The sequence below is a fragment of the Bemisia tabaci genome, chromosome 7 (genome assembly GCF_918797505.1).
Source record: "Bemisia tabaci chromosome 7, PGI_BMITA_v3".
Lineage (NCBI taxonomy): Eukaryota > Metazoa > Arthropoda > Insecta > Hemiptera > Aleyrodidae > Bemisia > Bemisia tabaci.
In genome coordinates, this window is record NC_092799.1 from 48625577 (window position 1) to 48649063 (window position 23487).

General features: G+C 40.2%; 1 protein-coding gene across 7 annotated transcripts in view; it reads left to right on the forward strand.

Annotated features, from left to right (window-relative positions):
• The window catches only part of LOC109030130 (Crustacean cardioactive peptide receptor), a 538683-nt gene that overhangs the window by 372391 nt on the left and 142805 nt on the right, over positions 1-23487 (forward strand). The window lies entirely within an intron of this gene.

A 23487-nucleotide genomic window follows, 5' to 3' on the forward strand; every position in this document is an offset into this window, starting at 1 on the left:
GCTTTGTGCTTTGTGTACAAGCGCGGGCACTTGTAAACCGATGCAACCATCAAAGTAACCGCGAGAGAATACACCCTGATGCCAAATTGCATGGAAGATCTCCAAGCGTCTCTTGTTTAACTAAAGATAAGCATCTTTCAAGTAATTTCACCCGCATTGAATCAACTAAATCAGCTACATCTCTTGGGTGCAAAAGCCCTATTTCATAATTTCACTGCATACAGTCCTGGGCCGGAATTTTGTTGTCAGGATTGCGGTCGGCTGCAAGTTGAGGCCAGGATGTTGATTTCGTTATTCGACCGCTGGTTCATGATTCGCACCGATGAGAAACTAAAGGTGGCTCGACCCTGCTGTAATGAAAGCTCAATTTTCGTACAGCCTGAGTTTAGAATACAGTTTCCTGACTGAAAGTCAGATTTAGAGGTTTGGTTCCTCAACTTGCAGTCGACTGTTAACCAAAAAGATTTGGGCTCTGACCATTTCCTTCGGAAAGATGTAAGGGTCAAATCAGCCCTCTACTTTTCCATCTCCCGGTATGTTCAGTGCTCCTAACTCCCGGATCTAGTACCGAATTTCGGATTTTTTAAGTTTTCTCTGAATTTTTCCCGGAACTTTTGAAGTTCTCGAAATATTCCGGATCTTTTGCATTTTCCAGGACTTTTGAAAAAATCTTAAAAGAATCCCGGAAATTTTGACGGTCACGGGGTGGGAGAAATCGGAACAAGAAAGTTCCGAATCCCGGAATTTTTAACGGACCCGGGATGGGAGCACTGGGCATATTGGAGCTGGAGTGATATCCCGCGACGGTTTGACAATGTCCACCCGCGGGAAAGAGGGTATCGGATTGCTGTTAGGCGGGAATGGAGCGTTAAGTGGCGGGGACAATGGGACCATTGACAGGACTCCCGTCCCGGGAAGGCGCTAGGTTCGCGGGCAGGACACGGTCCACCCCGCGCTCAAAATTCAAGATAAGAGGGACCAATAAAACTTTATTCCGGGATCGGGGACTCCGTCACGACCCAAGAGGCAAAGATCCTCCGGCTCCATGCTCGCCGCTTTAACGCAATAATTACATTCATTTAATTCGCGTGATTTTTTTCAACGCGCAGGGGCGGGGGTGAGTGGATTCACGGGCAGGGAGGTGGTGAGGGGGTTCGGGGGTGGTAGAGGAGGTGAGGAAGGTAGGGGGTGGGGGAGGTAGAGGAGTTTCATGAGATGCTTGCGACGTGAGGTGAATGAAGCTCGTCGAGCTGTGGGCTCGCAAGTTCCACGTTTAGGACGAGGTTTTCCGGCGGTGTTTTTCTATCCACGCGGGGAAAAAAATCCTTGAACGTTGGCAAGGACATTATATTTTAGAGACCTCTCACCGCTGTCTTCCCTATAGGAGTGTAAAAGTTGCTTTCGGAAGTCGATGCTCAGATTAGGCAAGGTTAAAAGAGTATGCTGGTACACTGAAACAAAGTTACGGGCTATTTAGACATACCGTCCGTTCCGGGCTCAGAAGCCGACAGTTCTGGGTTCTAGAGCCGTAATTTCAACTGCTCCGGGTGCTACAACCGGAACTTTTGGCCTCTGAGCCCGGAGCATGATCGGTATGTCTATACAGCCCGTAAGTATCGCCCGTTTCCACGCCCAGAGTTATGTTTTCAGTGCAGATGCAGTTTTTAAGGTTTTATTTGTAATAAGCCAAATCGATGGCCAAAGTGCAAAACCACGTATCTTTGCCTGTGATTTTGCAGAAATCCTGCTATCCTTCATCGGGCGGATTATTCGCTCAAACAGTTGCTCATCAACCATCGTTTGGTGAAAATGTAGAATACGGTGTCTGAAACTTGGTGAATTTCATGCTTATGAAGAGGTCGGAGTATGATGATATCCTTGGTTTTTAAAGAGAAAAATGGTTACAGGAGTTATGACCAAATTACCTAATCCGCTAGAATACATGTGCTTAAACACAAAATGCCACCTGGTAACGTCACAAGTTGGCAGTTTTCCCTTTCAAATCGATTTTCCTACAATGAAAAAAATCAAAAAAAGCTCATAAAACACTTTCAGATGCAGCAATTTTTTTCCCCGTGAAAATCCTCTATTTGCGTTGATTTCTGACTTTAACTTTCGCTCCACTCGCTTACATCGATCGTTAAAGCAAGGTCTCCAAACTATTTTAAAACAATAAGCTTAGTTGGACCGTGTTCAGCAGAAAGGAACCAAGCCAGATCAGCTATTGCCAAATTTAATTTAACTGGGCAATTTTCATTTTTTTACAGGTGAACGATCGTGCGGATTCCTCGGAAAATTTTGAATAATTCGCTTCGCACTGTGCAAAAAATTCACTGAAAATTAAACAAAAATCCGCAGAACCGTTTTCATTCAAACTATTAAATGTCCCCTTTATATTTGGCAATAGTTGTGTGGCTTGGTTCCTCTTTGCTTAAAGCGGTCCAGTTTTGAGGGACAAAAGAAAAAATTTTGGCGCACCCCAAAGTCACTTGACGTGCACAAGGAGACCATAGACATGGTCTTCCATGCAAATTTTGACTGAATTTGAACAAACAGATTCTGAGACATGGCTGTACACAGATTTGGGGACGCCTGCCGGACGGATACACATTTTTTCAAGGATGGTTATTTTGACTCCAGGCATCTAAAAACGCCCAGAACTGATGAAATTTTAACGTTTTTTTTTCTTTTTTTTTCCTTGGACGATGGCAATACTTCCTCTATCCGCGAAGGGAGCACTGGAAAAAAAAACACATTGGATCTAGAGTCCAGACTCTTGAAAACATTGACAAGAAAAAATCCTCTTGATTCAATCAGATTTAAGCTTAAATCAAAAGGAAATCCGCTCAAATTAAGAGGCTTGGTTCTTGATTTAAGCTTAAATCTGATTGAATCAAGAGTATTTTTTCTTGTCGATGTTTTTAAGAGTCTGGACTCTAGATCCAATGTGTTTTTTTTCCAGTGAGCGAGAAAGTAAGAATCGTTTGATGTGGAGAAGAATTTTCTGGGATTGACGGAGGACGAGCCTCGAGTGCGACGGCGCGGCGCGGCGGTTGAGCATGTTGTTTACGATGGCCGGCATCCACTTACCAGTCTATCATTACTCGTGAATTATTTTTATGGCTCTCCTCCTGGAACCGACGCAGCGGCGTGCTCCAGCTCCTTCCCGTCCCGGCCCGCAACACTTCCCTTTAATGCACTCACAATCTTGCATCGGGGCTTAAATCTCCCGCAAAGGAGGAGCTCCCACAGGAACGCTTCGTTTCGGAAACGGCTTATTCCCGCTCCGCCGTTGCCCACTTTAAGGGCGATAATGACGTGCTTCTGCTGAAAAGAACCAGCGGACTGATTATTGAAACACATTCAAAGCAATAGACAAATGAATCTGTGAGGATGAAACACACCAACTCGAAAAAATGAAAATAATCAAGACACTCAAAAAACTGTACAGTAAGTGTAAAATTTAGTCTAAGAAAAATATTTTTGATGTCGGAAGACAAGTACTTTTGGTGTCGAAAGACAAGTACCAAACACACAAGGTCACACAAAGACATTATAAAGGTCCGAGTTTGAACAGATGCCCTAACTTCAATGACTTTTATTAAAATTGATTGTCTTTCATGAAAATTGAGCATTTTCGAGTTGGTGTGTTTTCGTTTTCACTGATTCAAATAGTATAAAGGGAAAATGGAGCCATCCTATAGGTCGAAACGGATGATTGTATAGACTAAGGAAGAAAATGATGAGCCAATTATAGGATCCTCCATGGGTTGCCGTTAGTTAGTCTATTACTCACTTACTGTGTTAATCATAACTAACCACTTCCCCCAATAGGATCGCTCAATATTCTCTTTGCCCTCTTTGTCTAGAGCTTTGTCCATCGATTTCAATAATCAGCCCGCTGAGACGGGTGATGGAGAAGGAGTGTGCTGTTTAGTTGAGGACCGTAAGAATGATACGGTTGGGTCTGTTGCATGCAAGAGATACAGGAAAATGTATATCGACGGTGTAAGTCAGCAATCGCATAGCTCGGTTTGCGACGTAATGCTCATACGGCGTTGAGACACGACATGGGCCTTTTAGCTCCATTTTTCGATGCCGCGATTATTCTAACACGAGTTCAAATAATCGCGCTAAACAGAGTGCAGCCGGCGTTAAACGTATATTAGCGCCTGCAAGACCTCTGAAATACTTCACGCATGGCGCCAAATGCAGTGCAGTCCCAGTCGGTTAGTTGGCATGAAACGCGCCATATGGCGCCTATTACAAGCTTGTAGTAATGCTGTAGGACTGCCGCGTGCCATCATTCTTGACTTTCTGCTCCAGTTTTTACTATAATGCAAGGGAAAATATCGACGGTGTAACTCGGCAATCACATAACTCGGCTTGCGACGTCGCATACTTTCTGTCACACTTTATTTTTAAACGGAAAACTACTCAACGGCAATTCTTTAAAATTGCTGTGTTTTTTCTTCTCTGTGGGAAGAAAATTCTGCATAAAATTCAAGGAATGATGTCAATTTGCTCTTCTTTAAAAAAATAACACAGAGGTAGATATTTTCAGACTCCGCAAACGAGATATGTCATTGCGGACTTATGCCGTCGAGAACCTTTTTAGTTTAGGTACAGGGCGGGGGAACGAAATAAAATAAACATGCAAGCTGAAGTATATTAAAAATCAATTATATTTTCTAGAACGGAAAAATTAAGTGAAAAAACTAGGCACGCTTATTTTTGTCATTAAATTACAAGTTGTTCAATTCTATTGGATTTGATTTGAATTCAGTTTGGATTTATCACCGTGCAATTCAAAAACTCTGAGGCGGAGTACCCATTTGAACCCTGTATCCTTCCCTTAATTTTTGTATTTATGCTACTGAATATTTCTCTGAAAACTTGATCAGTCTGTGTAGAGCCGATTCCCCCGAATAATAATTCTACAACCCCGGTCTCAAGTTACGTCGTTTTAAAAACTAGCCGTTGGGTTTGGAACGGTGACAGAACTGACCGGTGTGTCCTGTTTACTCCAGTTCGCAGGATATTGTGAGCCAAGTTGAGATAAATTTACGCATGTACAGAGCCAAAGTGGTCAACGACTTTGAAACCGCCCGTATGAAGGCTTGTACCAGTCAGTGGTGTTTTTTCCCGCGATGACCAAATTTGGGAAACCAGGCACCGTAAGAGCAAGAAAGAAGGTGACTTATGATGCACGCTCCTCACTCAACTCACGCACTAACGACTCTCATGAGCATGAGCTTTTAAGTGCCGTAATAAGTGAAATGTAAAGCAAGCTCTACCACGATAGTATACGAACGAATCTGTGCAGCATCTAAAAACCAGAAATCCAGAGGCTAAACCCCCTCAAAAGGTATAGAAAGAATTGTAAATCGATTTACTGCCAATATTACTACAATTCGACGGTCTAAGTCGGCAATCACATATCTCGTTTGCGGTGTCTAAAAATCTTCGCCTCTAGGTTATTTCTTTAAGGGAGAACAAATTGACATCATTCCTCGGAGTATTTGCAGAATTTTCTTCGCACAGAGAAGAAAAATCACGACAGTTTTAAAGAATTGCCGTCGAGCAGTTTTCCGTTTAAAAAATAAAGTATGACGGGAAGTCTGCGACGTCGCAAACCGAGTTATGTGATTGCCGACTTACACCGTCGAATTGGTCACCGGTAGCCTTATTTTTGAAAACTATTATGACTTTGTTGCCAAGCTAAGACAACACACAGCCCTATCTTCTCAGTGTAAGATATAGACTTTTGATGTCTTGTCGCGCGGCTATCGTATATATAAATCGTTGCTCCTCTGACGAAAAAGCGTACCTTAATTTCCACGTGAGTCTTGTTCCCAGTACACTCTTCGCTTTCCGGAGCTCTTTTGGAGAATGGAAATAGAGATACGCCTTTATGTTAGAGGAACGACGAAATTCCAACGATCAGGCCGCAGACAAAGTCCTGATAACAGCACCACGTCGCATGATCTCTCTTCCAAAGAGCCTCCCAAAAAAAGGGCCTTTTTTGGCCCCTTTTCTGAAACTCGGGGATTTCATTCAAATGTAGCCTAAACGAAACCATATGATGACCTAAGACCCCAGTAAAAATTTTAGCTTGAGTATACATCTCGTTTCGGAGATACAGCGTTGCAAAGTTTGCATATTTAAGCTTTAAAAACCCTCATATTTTCAAATATTATTTTCCTAAAACCAACATTAGAGTGAACTTTACAATCTAAAACCAAGCGTAAAAGAAGCATAATGATAAAAAAAGCCTCCATTAAAAGTTTTAGCTCATGCATGACCCCTGTTTTGGTAGTGCAACGTTGCAAGTTTACCTTTCTGAGCTTTAAAAATGCCCATATTTCTAAGTTTCTTGTTTAAAAACCAATTTTAGTGAATATCAAACTGCATTTTGAGGGATAAAATTAACCCCAAGTGGTACTCGTGGATGCATAGTTGCATTGATAAAAGGTTACAATGATTTAAAGTAACACAGCATTGCACAGTTTACATCATAAATCTCTGAAATTGTATTTTCTCTTGTTTTCTTATTAGAGACAACTTCGATCAAACATGTTTCGATATTGTAAAGCAAAATACAAGGACTCTAGGTAGTTCTAAGTGACAGTTGGTGTAAGAAATGACACTGTTGCCTATTTTTCCTTTTTTTCTCTCAGCGTTTAATCATAAAATAATATTAAAATTAGGATACTTCCAATAATTATCTAATTTCGAAATAAAATTCAAGAGACTTTGCCATGCTCGATGAAATACTCAGCATCAGCGTTGCTTTCAAAATCCAATGAATCATGCCTCGCCATAGTTGCCAATTTGACCTGTTTTTAAGTAAAATGAAAAAATAAACAAAGAATACGGAATTTGTCGAGTTTTTTAAGTTCAAATAAATCTTGATCTAGAGAATACATTTATTATGCCTTGCAAAATAGAGTGCCCCCACTGTTTTTAAAAAGAAATTTAAAAAATTAAAAATATTGAAAAAAAAATTTAAAAAAATTAAAAATATTGAAAAAAAAATTTAAAAAAATAAAAATATTGAAAAAAAAATTTTAAAAAATTAAAAATATTGAAAAAAATTAAAAAAATTAAAAATATTGAAAAAAAATTAAGAAATTAAAATAAAATAAAATAAAAATTAAAAAGTAAAATAAAATAAAAAAACAAAATTAAGTATCAATTATTGGAGACATGTTTATTTTAAAGTAATTTTATTATTTATCGTTTGAGAAGAAGTCTTAATAAACTTAGCAATAGTACTTTTGCGAATACCAATCTTCACTTGGAACTAACATCAGCCCTTGACATTTTTCCTTGATATGAGGTATGACACCCATTGATGTTCTCTTGAACTAGCATAAATAATAACTTCGAGAGTTTAAAGTTGTTAGCTTGGCAAGGCTGTATCGCCACCAATCAAATTATCCCTGTTGAAATACAAACATAGAGCTACAAATTACACATTTGGTAGATTTTATGCTTCAAATTCTAAAGAAGATCTACGAAAGTCGCTTTTTGAACGCGGAACTTAGAAATATTAAATTTTATTAAAAGGAAAAATTGCTATTAAAAGGAATTTTTTAACTTTTTTTATTACATTTTTAAAGCTCAAATGTATAAACTTAGCAACGCTGTATCATTAAATCTGTACTTACGCTCGCAGTGAGGCCTATACTGAATACTTCTCATACTATAAAATTACATCTAAACACCATCCACAGATCTTTTGGTGATCAATAAGTTCGTTTTTTTCATTCAGAAACTTACAAAAATGAGCAATTTTTATAGGTCTTTGTTGTCAACTTTGCAACGTTGTATCAAGAGAATCAGCAGTATTACCGTATCAATAGGAATATGGATTTAAAGATAAGACTGACTGTAGGTAAAATGTCACAAAATAACATATTATACCGGATGGAGTTGTTCTTTAAAGTAAGATATTTGAAAATATGCGAACTTTTAAAGCTTAAATATGCAAACTTTGCAACGCTGTACATTGGAAACCAGACGCATACTCAAGCTAAAATTTATACCGGAGGCTTGTCTTATCATAAGGTTTCATTTAAGCCGCATATGAATGAAATCCCCGAGTTTCATAAAAGGGGCCACTTTTTGGGAGGCTCTTTCACCTAGAAAGCAGTTCACGCGACTAGAACTAAAAAAAAAAAAAAAAATAACAATACTCCTAAAGAGATAAAGACACACTTGTTTAACACTGTACGTAATTCCATCCCAAGTCTGCAAAATTGACACAAACAGTTTCATTTTTTTTGCAAGAATGTACCGGTGCAATTTTTTCAAAAATTCTTCTGATTTTTGCATAAAATCAGAAGAAAAATGAGTGAAATTTTCAGTCAGAAATGACTAAGATTTTCCTAGTAAAAAAGCAGTTTGCGAGGGAAAATTTGGCAACATCGAAATGTAGTTACGTTTCTTGTACCCAAGTAGCAGTGATCGCGATAAATTGCGATTTAATTGGAGAATGTATCGCGATTTTATCGACGTCGCGATTTATTGCAATATTATCGGGAGAAAAATCGCGATAAATTGCAACAAAATCGCGATATTATCGAACGCGATTTTATAGAGATAAAATTGCAATAAATTGCAATTTTTCATTAACGCATGAATGACGCATATGAAAGATGTTTCTATTCCGCCGCCGCCGTTTTTACCGAGATCCGTTGGTAACTTAACCATCTCATTTTTTTTTATCAATTATTAGTATAATGTTACAAAGACAGACTGGTAAGCTTACCTGAAAACCGGTATTTTTACTGATTTTTTCAGGTAAGAATACCACTTTTATTGGTAATCAATCCCCGGTAACTTTACCATTTTATCTCGGTAATTCTACCACAGTCGATAAAAACTATTGGCGTTTTTCCCAAGGTCCATTGGTAACTTTGCCATCTCACTATTTAGTCCAGGCAAACAAGGAAAAGAGCCTGCAAAAATCCCGGGTAGCAATGTTTTCATCGTTTCCTATGTAATTTTTGACGCTGAAATCCGAATTTCAACTTTGCGCCATTAAATTCGGACCGGAAAGTTGCCAAATTTGGCAAAAATGGCCTAAAATCGGACTTTTTTCCGGATTATGGCCTGTAACTTGCCAAAAATTGATCTGACGATAAAATTAGTTATTTTCAGAAATAAAGCTCGTTAAATTTCCTATAAAAAAGTTCCTATACACTTTTTTGCTCAAGGCAAAATCAAGCGCGCTGGCGGGCTCCAAACTTTGAAAAATGAGCGAAAATTTGGTTACTTGCGGGTTACGGCCTGTGACTCGTCCAAAATTGATCTAACGACAATGTGGTTGTTTAAAAAAAAAAAATTCCTTAAATTTCCCCAAAAAAAAGTTCCTATACCTTTTTTTGCTCAAGGCAAAATTAAGCGCGCTGGTGGGCACCGAACATTGAAAAATGAACGAAAATTGCGTTTTATGCGGTTTTTGCAAAAATCCCGGATAGTTATGCTTTCAGTGATTCCTACGTAATTTTTGACGCTGAATCCGAATTTCAACTTTGCACCATTAAATTCGGACCGGAAAGTTGCCAAAGTTGGCAAAAATGGCCTAAAATCGGCCTTTTTTCTGGATTATGACCTGTAACTTCCTAAAAATTGATCTGACGATAAAATTAGTTATTTTCAGAAATAAAGCTCGTTAAATTTCCTGTAAAAAAGTTCCTATACACTTTTTTGCTCAATGCAAAATCAAGCGCGCTGGCGGGCTCCGAACTTTGAAAAATGAGCAAAAATTGTGTTTTTCGCGGTTTTTGCCCGATGTCTCCTGTTTTAATCGTCCGACGAGTAATTTCTGGACAAATTAAGTGAAGATGATAAAATTTACACTTAGTGAAATGAATTGATGTAAATAATAAGGATAACCCAACACATTACAGTATGCGCAATTTTCGCACATTTTACAAAGTTCGGAGCCCGCCAGCGCGCTTGATTTTGCCTTGAGCAAAAAAGTGTATAGGAACTTTTTTATAGGAAATTTAACGAGCTTTATTTCTGAAAATAACTAATTTTATCGTCAGATCAATTTTTGGCAAGTTACAGGCCATAATCCGGAAAAAAGTCCGATTTTAGGCCATTTTTGCCAAATTTGGCAACTTTCCGGTCCGAATTTAATGGCGCAAAGTTGAAATTCGGATTCAGCGTCAAAAATTACATAGGAATCGATGAAAACATTGCTACCCGGGATTTTTGCAGGCTATAGCCCTTTTCATGGCTTATTTGCCTGGACTAATTATTGGTAATTTTACAGAGACAGAATGATGAGATTACCAATAGAACCTTATTTTACCAACCGTATTTCAAGGTATGAAATAAAACACAGAGGAGGGAAAATTAAAAAAAAAAAAAAAAAAAAAATCCAATGAAAAATCGGTGTCAGTCAACGCAAAGACATAAGTTGTGAGGTTGCGAAGCGCCGCGCCGATCCATGTATAAGAGGCTTCAATTCGCACACGCAAGTCATATAGCGGTCATAGCATAGTGACAATGTGCTGGCCTTCCACCGTAGCGATTGGGGTTCGAATCCCCGCGGAGGCTCCGGGGATTTTACGCTCGTCTTCGTCAAAGGACCTGACGGCTGAACCTAACGGCAATCGGCTGACAACTTTAACCCCTTTTTTTTGGCGATTTTATCAATCGCTAGGATCATCAACATCTGAGCGATCATCCTCGATCTTATCGCGATAAAATCGCAATTTTTTCGGGCCGATAAAATCGCAATAAAATCGCGAAAAGATCGAGGATAATCGCTCAAATGTTGATGATCCTAGCGATTTTATCGCCGATAAAATCGAGGATAATCGCGACTTTATCGGCGATAAAATCGCGATTTTTCCGTTGAAAAATGCTACTTGGGTAGAGGGAAAGACGAGGTCTCGACAGATGTGAATTATTAGGGAAACGATGGTTTGACTAGTCAACCGCGCGGGAATGAGAAAACGGATGGAACTTTACTTTGATCGAGGTGTTTGTATGCATGGAAGTAAATGCAGCCATCGATGACTGGAAATAGATTTTCAACAGTCTACATCAATGCACCACGTTTCTCTCCCTCTTGTGCCATGTGGGCAGCAGCATGTACTCCGTTAGCGCGGACCAACCTTAATGAAATTATAGAGGGTCTACTCTTTGTTGTCCGCAAAATTTCATTATAGCACATAGAGGAGATTTGTCTGAAATGTTTTCATCGAGAGTCAGTGGCGTTTTTGGGTGTGCGCTAGGAATACACTCTTTGTTGAAGAAATTTGGGAGTGAGGTATTATTTTTGTTCCAGTTATAGTACATTTTGACGGTGGAACTGAGTAACCGGGCGATTTGTGGTGTTGCGGACTTTTTGGTCATAATTTACATTCTAAATAGAAAACTTCTTAACGTCAACGGAGCATTTGCACGCAAATTTTTTGCATCATCTGAGAGTGCTCGAAGAGCTGATTTCGCAGTATTTTTCATAATTTTTTTCAGTTATGGGGAAAAGTATAAAAATAGATTCAAAAATGAGATAATTCAGCGCCCTAGGTCATCATCTGGCGGCATTTCCCTTTTGAACATTATGTATTTTAGCAGATCAGATTTCCTCCAAAAATTGTTTAATGTATGAGCCAAGGGTATCCTCGTGTTGGTTTCAGGACACTTTGTCAACGATTTTTTGTTCGCACACCTTTTTGTCCAGTAGTTTACGCCCACAAGTAAAATTAGCAACAGTGACTTGGTTCAAGAGTTATATTTTATTCGGTATGTCAAATTATATTGACAATACGGAAATGAGAAATTGAGAGAGACGGAGGTGTTGTTATGGTTGCTCATTTTCTAAATGAAATGTTATTACCTTCTCCTTTTGAATCATCTTTTTAAATTGTCATTGGTGAATATTTGGTTTCATTTCTATCCTTAAAATATTTGATGCACAATATACCTTAGATATGTATAGGACCTTTTTTGTATTTCTTTAATTTTTTTTTTACGAAATTATCACTTCATTTTGAAAACGTTTATATTTTTAAGGCGTGACAAATATTTGTAAAACCTTTTCCAAGCGACATTAATCTAACGACAGTAGTTGTGCCGACAGGAACTGCAAAAATGAATAAAAGAGGGAAAAAACCAAGAAGCACTCAATCTTTAGTTTTAGCCCATTTGTACATCGATCTTTTAGAGTCAAATACGTCAAATTTTGAGCGTTTGGTTGCGCGTACACCTCGCTGCAGCACAATGAAAGCACAAAATGTAAAAGAAAAAAGTAAAGTGCTTTGGAAATCATTAAATTTGACACGGAACCACCAATATTTAAAAACCACACATTATATTATTATCCTCCTTTGTTAAATTGATACATATTTTTTTCCCATCAATTTAAATGAGAATAATCAATGCAGAGTGTGCAAACATTTCAAAATCATGAGTTAAAAAACGCTGACTATGCGAGTATAAATATTAAAGCCTAATAGAGCGGAGCGGCGTGCTGTTAGCGCGAGAGGCTCACTGGCGCCTACAAACCTAAGTGGATACTTCACGCATTGACAATGCTTGAAGTATCCACTTAGGTTTGTAGGCGCCAATGCGCGTTCCGCGCCGGCCGTGCGGCGACGCCTGAAGCAACTATTTCATGACATTCAGACATAGGTCTGTTTGATAGAATGTTATATTCCGCTTTTCCAATTCTTCGAAAGGAATCACGCCCACTTTTACATTGCTTCTTATGGAGCTTTCTAGAGCACACCCCATATTTCTCACCTGCACATAGGTCTGTTTGATAGAAATACGTCCAAATATACGTTGCTCCCTCTAAAATTTAAGTGAGAAAACGCCAATAATGTGTCAGTTGCACTGGTTCCAAAATCGTGTTTTGATGATTAATTCTTGTAAATTAGCTAAAAATAATAAGATCTGTCCAAACAGCAACTTTCTACGTTCAATACTAGCCGAGATATCGGCCTTTGAAAAGTTGGATTTTTGACGTCATCCACCGCAAAAGGGAACCCTTGCTTTCTTCCACGTTGCTTTCATCAGTCGGTGGGATGCACGTTTCCACCGATTATTCAACGTGAAAATCGGATTCAAGCAAGGTAGAAGAAACTGAGTGTGTCCCTACCGCGGCGGATGACGTCAAGAACCCGACTTTTCAAAGGGCAATAACTTGAAAAATATTGAACGAAGAAAGTTGCTGTTTGGACAGATCGTATCATTGTTAGCTGATCTACAAGAATCAATCATCGAAACACAATTCTGTGACCAGCGGGCTGATTATTGAAATTGACAGGCAAAGCTATAGACAAAGATGACAAAAGGGATATGGAGGGAACCTATTGGTGGAAGCGGGTGGTTGCAATGGACAAAGGCAGTGGGTAATAGACTAACTAACGGCAACTCACGAGAAACCCGACAGCTAGTCCATCATTTTCTCCTTTAGTCTATAAGAGCCACACATTTCAACTAATAGGATCACTCCATACCCTCTATGTCTTTTTTGTCTATAGCTTTTTCTATCAATTTCAATAATCAGCCCGCAGCGCAACTGACCCATAAAGGCACTCCAGGTAAACGCTGCCCATTGGAGCCTCGGCCCGGAACAGCCATATCCGCTTTCAGAATTCGATGACAAAGGTAATCGCTGCCTCGATGGCAACAAGGTGTCACGGGGGTTTAGCGGGGGACGGCGCGGGGGCGGGGGGCGGAGGGGGCGTAATCCCATTTAAAACTAATTTAACCGATAGAATTACAGGAGCGCGCTGGAGCGTGACTTACAAACTGTTTGACGCGGTCGAAGCCGAGACCCGCGCCCCGATAAAAGAGCGTCTAATCAAATAATTAAGGGCTCATTGAGGAGCGCCACCCCCGCGCCACCCGCAATTTGACGCGACCCGTGACCTCTCCCCCCACCCCCCGCCTCCAAAGCCCCTCGAGCTGCCGTTCTTGCCAATTATGCTCGTGTCTTGATTCACTGATGACATCCTCTCGTTTAGGTGCATCTTCAGCATCAGCCTAGTGCATTCTGAGGAAAAGGGATATATTTTACGAGCGCCGTTCAGAAAGTAAGTTTACTTATTTAGGAGGTATGCCTTATCCGCACGGAAACCTCTGTTTTGTCATTTCCCCACAAAAATCGTGATTGACGTTTCCCCGCAAATTCCATCTTCATCAGTCGTGGTTCAGAAAAATAACTTCTCTTTCACGATTGCAATATGCATCCTATTCAAATCAGATAGAACTGCCATCTCATTGACTTGCCATCAAGTTTTGGCTCAACTTTTTTTTTGACCTGTTCTACTTACGTCCTGATTATGCTATTTCTAGAATTTTAGAGGTTGTTGCTCCGAAAGACACTCAATGTAACACATTCTTATGGTACATTGAAATTTTTTTATTAATCTGCGCGGTGCTGCACAATTGTGTGAATAAATACTATTTACGGTGAGATTTTGTGCGGAAATGTTTAAATCGGAAATTTTGTGCGGAAACTTCAACCTTCCCTCATTTAATATTTCCTAGATTGAGATAGATAGAGGAAATCTGTGAAAATTGCTCAACGTCACTACTCTCAGATTTCGAATGCGCTATAGGTTTATTAGAACTCTACAAATGTTGATTTTTTTTGAACCCACCTTTTCTCCGCGCAGGTCCAAAATTTCACAAAGCGCCATCAAGAAGGTAAGCTACTGCCTCCGTCGCTTATCGCAAGAGAGCGACTGAGAGGCGGTTGAATTTCATACAGAACATCAGGAAACACATTTTTAACCGGAAAATTGCAGGATTATTCACAGAAAAAAAGGATGCTGATTTAACACTATGGATGTAGAAAAGTGTGTGACAACTCACAAAACGCTGAATTAACCGCTACATCAGTTAGTTCTACATCTTTACATTGCTAAAGTAACTGCTGTCGCGGTAGCATTTTTTGCGTTGTCTCACACACTTTTTTACATCCAGAGTGTTAAATCAGCATCTTTTTTTTTTTTTTTTCCGGTGTTCCGTAGTCAGCATAACAACTCGTGGAGTTGTGAAGCTGAATTTCAGTGGCGTGGCGTGCTTTGCTATATATCGATTGTTATTCCATTTAAACCTATGGAAAAGGATCGATAAACAGGATATTCGCAGCGGACACCTGAATAATCGATTCTTTACCATAGGTTTATACGACATCAGAACAATCGATACATCGCAATTCACGCCACGCCACTGCTGAATTTGGTTCCGATGAGGGATTATATCATTTACCGGCTTACATTTTGGGGAAAAGTCGAACTCCAGATAATGAAATCTTATTTAGATCGACCCAGTTCAATATTCTTCCTCCTTCGCGTCCCGAGCATGGTCATTGTTTTTCATTTCCCCGCCCGAAACTTCAGTAATGTTAAGTCATGAAAAAATATTTTCCTCAATGTAATAGAGACCTGCCGATCAGGGGTTGGGCTACGGTCGCCGTCTCGGAAATATAAATCCGCGAGCTCCGGTCTTTGGGAGGCGGAGAAAAGTTGGGACGATCTCAACTCGGCCCCTATGGCAAAAGCTGACTCATCGCGTGGAAACTTTTGACCGCAGCGGGGGGGGGGGGGGGGTTTGGCTGAGGGCACCCGCCAGGCGTGGAGATAATTTTTTTGCGCCGAGTCGCGATTCGGAATCGGACTGGATAACGCTCCGTGGCATGGCGCTTGACAGCTGATGGGGGGAAAGGGGGGGAGCTACTGTTGAGTGTTGAGGCCAGGATGCCGGTTCTTGAGTTAGTGTTGGGGATTTTTTCGAAAAAATCGATTCAATCCGAAGGATCCGATTTCATCAATTTAAATCGTGACAAAAAAATCGATTCTAGAAAATCAGAAATTATGAAGGCTCAAAATTCAGAGGTTATAGGACATTTTGTTAACGATTTTTTTGTCCGAGCACTTGCTCTTTCCAGTAGTTTAAGTCTATGCCTTTTTTTCGGCAGGAGAGTTTTGGTCCATTTACCAATTATTGAGACCCAAAGTTAATTGGTCAACATTTAAATACAAACAACATTTGCTCACGACGTTTTTGGATGAAATGTATAATGTCTTCGAAGAATGAGGGTTTGCTCGTTTTTTGTTTGTTCGGTTGGCCAAACGGAAACAAATATATAATTGAGAATCTTGGCGTTAGTATCATACAAACAGTCATATACAAGATTGAAGGCACCCCAACATATCATGATTGATGACATCATTCAGAAGCACGAAGTTCCCTCGCAAATTACATCGAGTGACGACGAAAAAAAGAGAGCTGTAATCAAAAAACTTGCCAAGTCCTAGTATCTAGATCCAGTAACGTTTAGCATGATTTTTGAACTTAATTAGAGGGAAAAGTGACTTGATTCAAGCAGAAATATGCTCAAAACCGTCGAGAAGATTTCCTTATGAATCAATTGAGAAAATAATACCTGTTTAGAGAAAAAAGGATGCCTAAATAAGAAGAAAAGTCACTTAGATCAAGTAGAAACCGTATTTCATTTAGACATTTTATTCTTGATTCAAAATAAAATCTTCTTAACGGTATACTCAAGAATGTTTCTGCCTAACCCGAGTCACATTTTTCTCTAATGAAATTCAAAAATCATGCTAAACGTTATTAAATATGGATGCTACAACTCAGTGAGTTTTTGGACTACTGCTGTCTTTTTGTGCCGTATTTTCTTGATTTATTTTGCGAGGAAAGCCCTGTACTTCGATACCTGTCATTCTTAATATGTTGGAGCGCCTTCAATCTCGTATGACACTGTGCAACGCCTATGTCGCGAAATAGTTGCTTGAAACGCCGTAGCACTCCGGACTTCGCTGGGCGACCAGCGTGACACGCGCATAGGCGCCTACAAACCTAACAGGGATACTTCACGCATTGCGCAACGCGGGAAGTATCCCGTTAGGTTTGTAGGCGCCAGTGCGCATTTCGCGGAAACGGAAACATTTTGTTGTTTCGAACAAAACACGACTCTGTAAGCTAACTCCTCAAGCTCTCACTTGAAAAAAAAAAACACATTGGATCTAGAGTCCAGACTCTTGAAAACATTGACAAGCAAAAATACTCTTGATTCAATCGGATTTTCGCTTGAATCAAAACGAAATCCGCTCAAATTAAAAATCTTAGTTCTCGATTTAAGCTAGATTCTGATTGAATCAAGCGTACTTTTTCTTGTCGATGTTTTTAAGAGTCTGGACTCTACACCCAATGTGTTTTTTTTCCAGTGAGCCGCTAGAATTACGTAAGCCCGACTTGACCCTCCCTCCAACTTTTTAGATAAAAATTGCTGAAGACATTATTTTGATTGTAAAGTATTTCACGTAACGCTACCCGCACTCTGATGACGCGGTCAGGAATCGCAACTGCAACGGAGGCGTGCTCCAACCCCTAATATATCGCCAGCCAGGGCGATGTTCCGTTGAAAAAGTAATCAGGAAATTTATTCGGACGTTCGGAGCGGGAGGCCGGCCGCCGCGTATTTTATCCGTTTCCGCTGGCCTCCTCGGACGCAATCGCCGAGCCGATGATAAAATACGCTCGCCGAGCCCCAAGTATGAATGAAATGGACCCGCCCCCCGGAGCCCGCTTTTTCCCGCGCGGGGAAAAATGCCCGCCCGCTTTTTTGTGATCACCGATGATTTGCGTATCCCGGGAGCCGCCGCGCCGTGAATAGGTAAGTTATGTTTCCAAACGCCAATTGAATCTATTCCCGTTGTTGAGGGAAAACGAAGGATGAGAGTTGCGCACATTGCCGAATTTCTTTTTACACGGCTTGAATTTTCAGCACGGAAAGAAAAAAATCGGCTTCTAAGGCCAAAAGTTGGTCCATCCGGAAAGCCAAAGTTTCCGACTTGGATTTCAAGCCCTCGGTTGTAGAAACTAAGTTCTATTCCCAAAATCTCCCTCCTATTGTACCGCGTCAAGCAGATTGGAACCAACCCACATCAGCTTTTGCTGAATGTTAACGAGCAATTGAATTTTTAAATGAAAACGGTAGTGCGGATTTTTGTGTACATTACATGGAATTTTATACATAGGATGAAGCAAATTTCTTATTTTTGAAAAAATCCGCACGAGCGTTCTCGTGTAAAACATTTAAGTTCCCGGTTAAATGTAAACGAACAATTTAATTTTTATATGAAAACGGTTGTGCGGATTTTTGTGTACATTTCATGGAATTTTCTACATTGAATGGAGCAAATTTCTTATTTTTGAAAAAAATCCACACAAACGTTCTTTTGTAAAAAATTTAAGTTGGCAGTTTTAGTTGACCATGGCGAATGCGGCTTGGTTCCTTTTCTGCTAAACGCGGTCCAATATGACCAACAAAAACATTGGTAACCTGACCCGAAATGTAGTTCCTTTGACCAAAAGGTGTAGGCTCTCAGATACGCGCCTAGCACGGCCTTTCCTGAAAACAATGCGGCGATGTTTGCAATTTCCACAAGTTACGCAAATCATTTTAACTTTGGCAAGTGCCGGGAAGATCCCACATTGTCAAAAAAGTTCCAAATTTCTGAACAGACGTTGAAGCGTGACAGCTCAGACTCACTTCAACCCAACGGGGCTGAAAAGCTCGCTATTGAATGAATATAGCGTTGTCAAGTCTGTGCATGCTGCTCGACATGCATCCCCCCAACCGTATTTAAGGGAGAGAGAAAAAACCAATATGTATGACAGCGTTGTACCCCGGTGGAACGGCCGGATAAAAGCCTCGTAAATTGAGTGAGCCGATTGAAGGGGTTTTAATCCTGCAAAATGACTGCTAAGTCTCTTTGCTTGATGAGCAAAAAATTTAATCGGTTTTAGCAAGAGTGAACGTCGGGTTTGAAATATTCTGGAAGCGCTGCGTGCAATACAATTTTTAATTGATTCATAAATGTACACAAATTAAATCCGTCATGATATGCCTCGGACGATGTGCGACCGGATATGTAAAAAAGGGTCTCATCATCTGGGATCTCCTTAACTTTTTAAACCATGTGTTTCAATCGGCCTAAGAATTTTTGTCTTGGAATTTCAGGACTACTGTCTTTTGATTTTTGAGATTTTAAGGTCAAACTTGCGCTGAATGTTTCAGATCTTCTTCTTCCGTGTATTTGCTCAAAGTTAGGGAATTTTATTTGATTTTGATATTCATATTATATAGGGTACTTGGTAATCCCTGTAAGAAAATTTGAAAGTGAGAGAAACACTTATCTCCCTCCTTACAATAGGTGGACAATGATTTTATCGTCACCTTCCGGCCAAAATATCACAAGCGCCGTGTGACGTTTAAAAATTTCCGTCGCCATTTTATTTTTTCACAGAAAAAGTGTTCAACGAAGCTGTCCGAAAGTCCGAATTTTCAGTGAAATTTTCGAACATATTCAACCAAAAATTTTTCTGCAAAAAAATAAATAAATGTAAGATCAATAATGTATTTAATTTTTACCATCTTTAATATGTCTACGTATCTCTAAATATCTAATAAAGCATTTAAAAAAAAAAAAAAAAAAAAAAAAAAAAAAAATTAAACGTGGCATGGCGCTTGTGATACTTTGGCCGGAAGGTGATGATATTGAGATGTCCTCCTGCTTCCAATGAAAATTCGTCTTAACCAAGGGAAGTTCAGTGTTCAAGATGCAAAAATGGCCAATCTATGAACCAAAAAATGGCACCAAGGTCCAAGGGACTCGGGTCAAGCGGACGGCAAATCCCTTTTGATACGCTCCGTCGGAAGTCCGCCAAGCGCTTGTCTTACAACTACGAGGAATTACTTATTTAATTACCTCCGAAACGGACTTTGCCACTTCGGCACGATAATTTCGCCGAAATACCGTTGAAATTTCAATTTTCTCGCACGATTTCGCAGCTTTTTCGTAGCGGATCGCACATGACGAAGCGGGCAAGATCGACAAGATACCGCGGTGCTATCTCGGAGCGCGCGTATGTATCTCGACACACGCCGTCATTACGTGCCTCACGTGAACAGGTTTTTCTCGGCTATAAACTGTCTTTCACCTCTTTTAGCGCACTCGCATCCAATTGGCTGGGTATTGAATGAGTTATGAACTCAAGTAGGATAATATCTTTACATATATCTGCAGTCAAGAGCCAAAGAAACATATGGGTCGATTGGATAGGTTTTATTAGGTTAAATTCGGTTGATAAATTAGGTTGGTTTTCTTCTTTGTTTCCAAGATTTGACCTGATTTCGAGAATGCAAGGCTTTAGATACAGGGTTTTTAAAGTTGCAAAATATGCAATACACTCGTATATTGGTCAATTTCAGTCATTTTCGTTGCACGAATCGTGTTTAGAGCACACCTATATGTATAGGGAGAGAGTAGGGACATGTCGGTAATTTTGAGGTTACGACATGGAGCTTTTAGGACCCAAAAGGGCCCACCTGTGAATTTAAATTGGACGTATTTCTGTTAAACGGAACTAAGCGCCAAATTGAGTTCCTCTTGAGGATTTGAGAATCCCGGATAGCGCGTTCTATGAAACGGAACTAATTGTAAGCGCCATGGAAAAGCATTGCGAGTATTGGACGGAACGAGCAACGCGTTCCGCAACACCCACGAATCCAAACCCCCCTCTCCCTTCCTCACCATATGACGCTTAGTTCCGTTTGATAGAAGTACGTCCAATTATCGGAAGTGATTTATTACTATATTGCTACGTCCCGTCGTTTGCAAATCACGTATTTGAATTGGACGTATTTCTATCAAACGGAACTATGTGCATTATGACGTGAGCCCTGTTATGCACATATTCTCATGAGTCTCAGGGCTCATGTCCTCATGCACATAGTTCCGTTTGATAGAAATACGTCCAATTGGTGTTTGCATAAATTCACTCATTTTTGCGGGAGAGCGCCCATGAACAGTTTTGGCTCTCTTGGTTTGATATTGGAATCTGAAGAGGCAGTGACATTTTTTGTTTTAGAAGATTCGCTGCCCTTATGGACCCTAGGAGCTCCATATTTCTATATGTCCGTACCGTCTCTATACAGGGCGATCCATGGGTTAAAATTATACTTTTTTGTTGTTTAACGTATTTTGCAGAAGCGCCCAGTCGAAGCAACGCCCCCCCCCCCCCCCAAAAAAAAAATTCTGAAAGTAAATAGTTTTTTTCCTAAATTTTGGCAACGGTTGTGAACCTTTTTAAATCTCATGAAAATTTGTACTCTCCTGTACTTTTATGCCCTGAATTCACAAATTATCTAAAAAAAAAATCGAAGTCTTCATTTGAAGAGGGAGTTTGGGGGCGTTTCGACTCCTGCAGTCTGGCCGTTTAACCCTGGATCACCCTGTATAGGTCCTCTAATCATGGTCTAAGTACGTGAAACTGAAGAGGAAACATAAATCAGAATGCTTAAATTCGTACCTTGTCTAGCGGTCCATTTTTGTAGGAAGACCCGTAAAAAGTTCATTCAGTTGGTAGGATCTCGGTATTTCCTATTTGCAACGGCTCAACTCCTTCGACTCGGCAATATCGCCCGCATGTACCATGCTCGAGGAGAAGGAACGAACCTGCTCGGAGAAATAGACGTTGCAGTCAATCTGCATTGCCATTACCCGACGGCTGCGCTATGATGAGTTGGAAAAAATACTGGAAACGACGCAGAATTCTCCAGTAATGAGTACGTGTTGCTTTGCGAGAAAGCTAACACGACAGCCGTTCGCTACTTCATTTACCTGGACGCTGAACCTCCGTCGTATTGGTGCGTGCAACTTCTTGCCGCGTTGGGGGCGTGTTCTATCTCTACGTGCAAAAAAGATGAGCCTTAGCAGGATCTCGCGTTTTAATGCTATTCTCCGATGCTAAGCGAAAACGGTGCAAATGTCACAAAAATACCCCCCGACAAAAAGTGTATATCTCTAAGGCATGTCCTTACTTCCCCCTCCCCCTTTTTTTACTGTTCAAGTACTTTAAATCTTACTATGGCTGAAATTTCCATAAAAATTGGTAGAGAAATATTCAAAATTTTCTCGGAAAATTCATTAGAAATTGTATGAAGGCTCACACGGCGTTTTTCCCTAGCGCGCAGCAGTACTGATTGTCGCCATCATGGTCGTGTCAAAACTAATCGACGATAAAAGTGCAAAACCGCTGCTTAACTCGGTTTGCGGTATCGTTGAGATATAAACTAATTCTGTCATCTTAACAGTCTCAACAAAGGATTGCATATTAAATATCTTCACTTGAAAAGTTCACAAGAAGGTTATCTTGAACCATGTTTCAAGCTGCTTTGATAATATTGATAATAATGCCCTCATGCAACTGTACGTTCTTGAGGGATGGCCGTGTTGCATGCTTTAAAAAATGAAGGAGCCCCACACTATCTTGCTCAGTCAGCACTCATCTATAATTGGCTTTCCAAATGTCGGCGATGAAACGGCAAATAATGGACCACTAGACAAGGTACGAATTTAAGCATTCTGACACATGTATCTTAACCAGAATTTCACTTATGTAGAACACGATTCGCGCAACGAAAATTACTGAAACCAACTCCTAACGGAGATATTAACATTTTTATTTCACATTGGTCACGAGGAATTTGAACTGCCCGCTCACATGAAACTCAAAGCTCTACGCGAGTCAAATCGAGCACTACAACGGTTTCAGCAAGCTTCTCAATCGAGCAATGTTCATTTCTCACCATGTGTTTTTCAAACTATAAGCCATTTGCTATAGTTAAGCCAAAGTGTCATGATTGAGGTTGCCAGATTTTTTTTTCGCAGAGATGTTATGATAACGTTTAGCGCGCGATGTGAATCACGTAGAGCATTGAGTTTTCTTGAGCGGGTGGTTGATTCACGCACCAAGAATCATTAAATATCTTCCGATGGAGTTGATTTCGGTAATTTTCGTTATGCGCATCGTGTTTTACGTGAAATGGTGAAAAAACGTGTATCAGAATGCTGAAATTCGTACCTTGTCTAGTGGTCCATTCTCACATAGTTATTTTTAGCATATATACGTCCTTATAGCGGCTGTTAAATTTCATAAGATTTGAAGGAAACCTTAGATTTTTCAAAGGTCTTTTCCTTTCAAGCCATCCCAAGTCCCAAGTCATACACACCGCTCACCACACTAACATACAAGGAGGAGGCTTATCTTCCTCCCTCATGAAAAATAAAAAGTATTTTCCTTATGGCTCGAAAGTCTATGAAATTCTCCTCTCACAGCGGAAGGTTTTCGCGCCTAGCAATCGCCCTTTTGTCAGAAGTTGGCCGGAAACTCACAGAATGCGCCAAACATAGGGCGCTCGCGAAGTTGGTTAGCCGATCGTGTGTCTCACCGCAAAATGGATGAAATTTCCTGAAAACTGAGTTACTCCCACGCTAGTTACTTTGAGTGTTTGAAGGCGCGTGTGTATGAGAACTTTAAGAGCAAAACCGCGAAAATTCACTTTTTAAAACTTTTGGAAAACGACGAAAAAGGCCTTCTCTCTTGAATGGATGATTTTTGTGATCTTCACTTCTT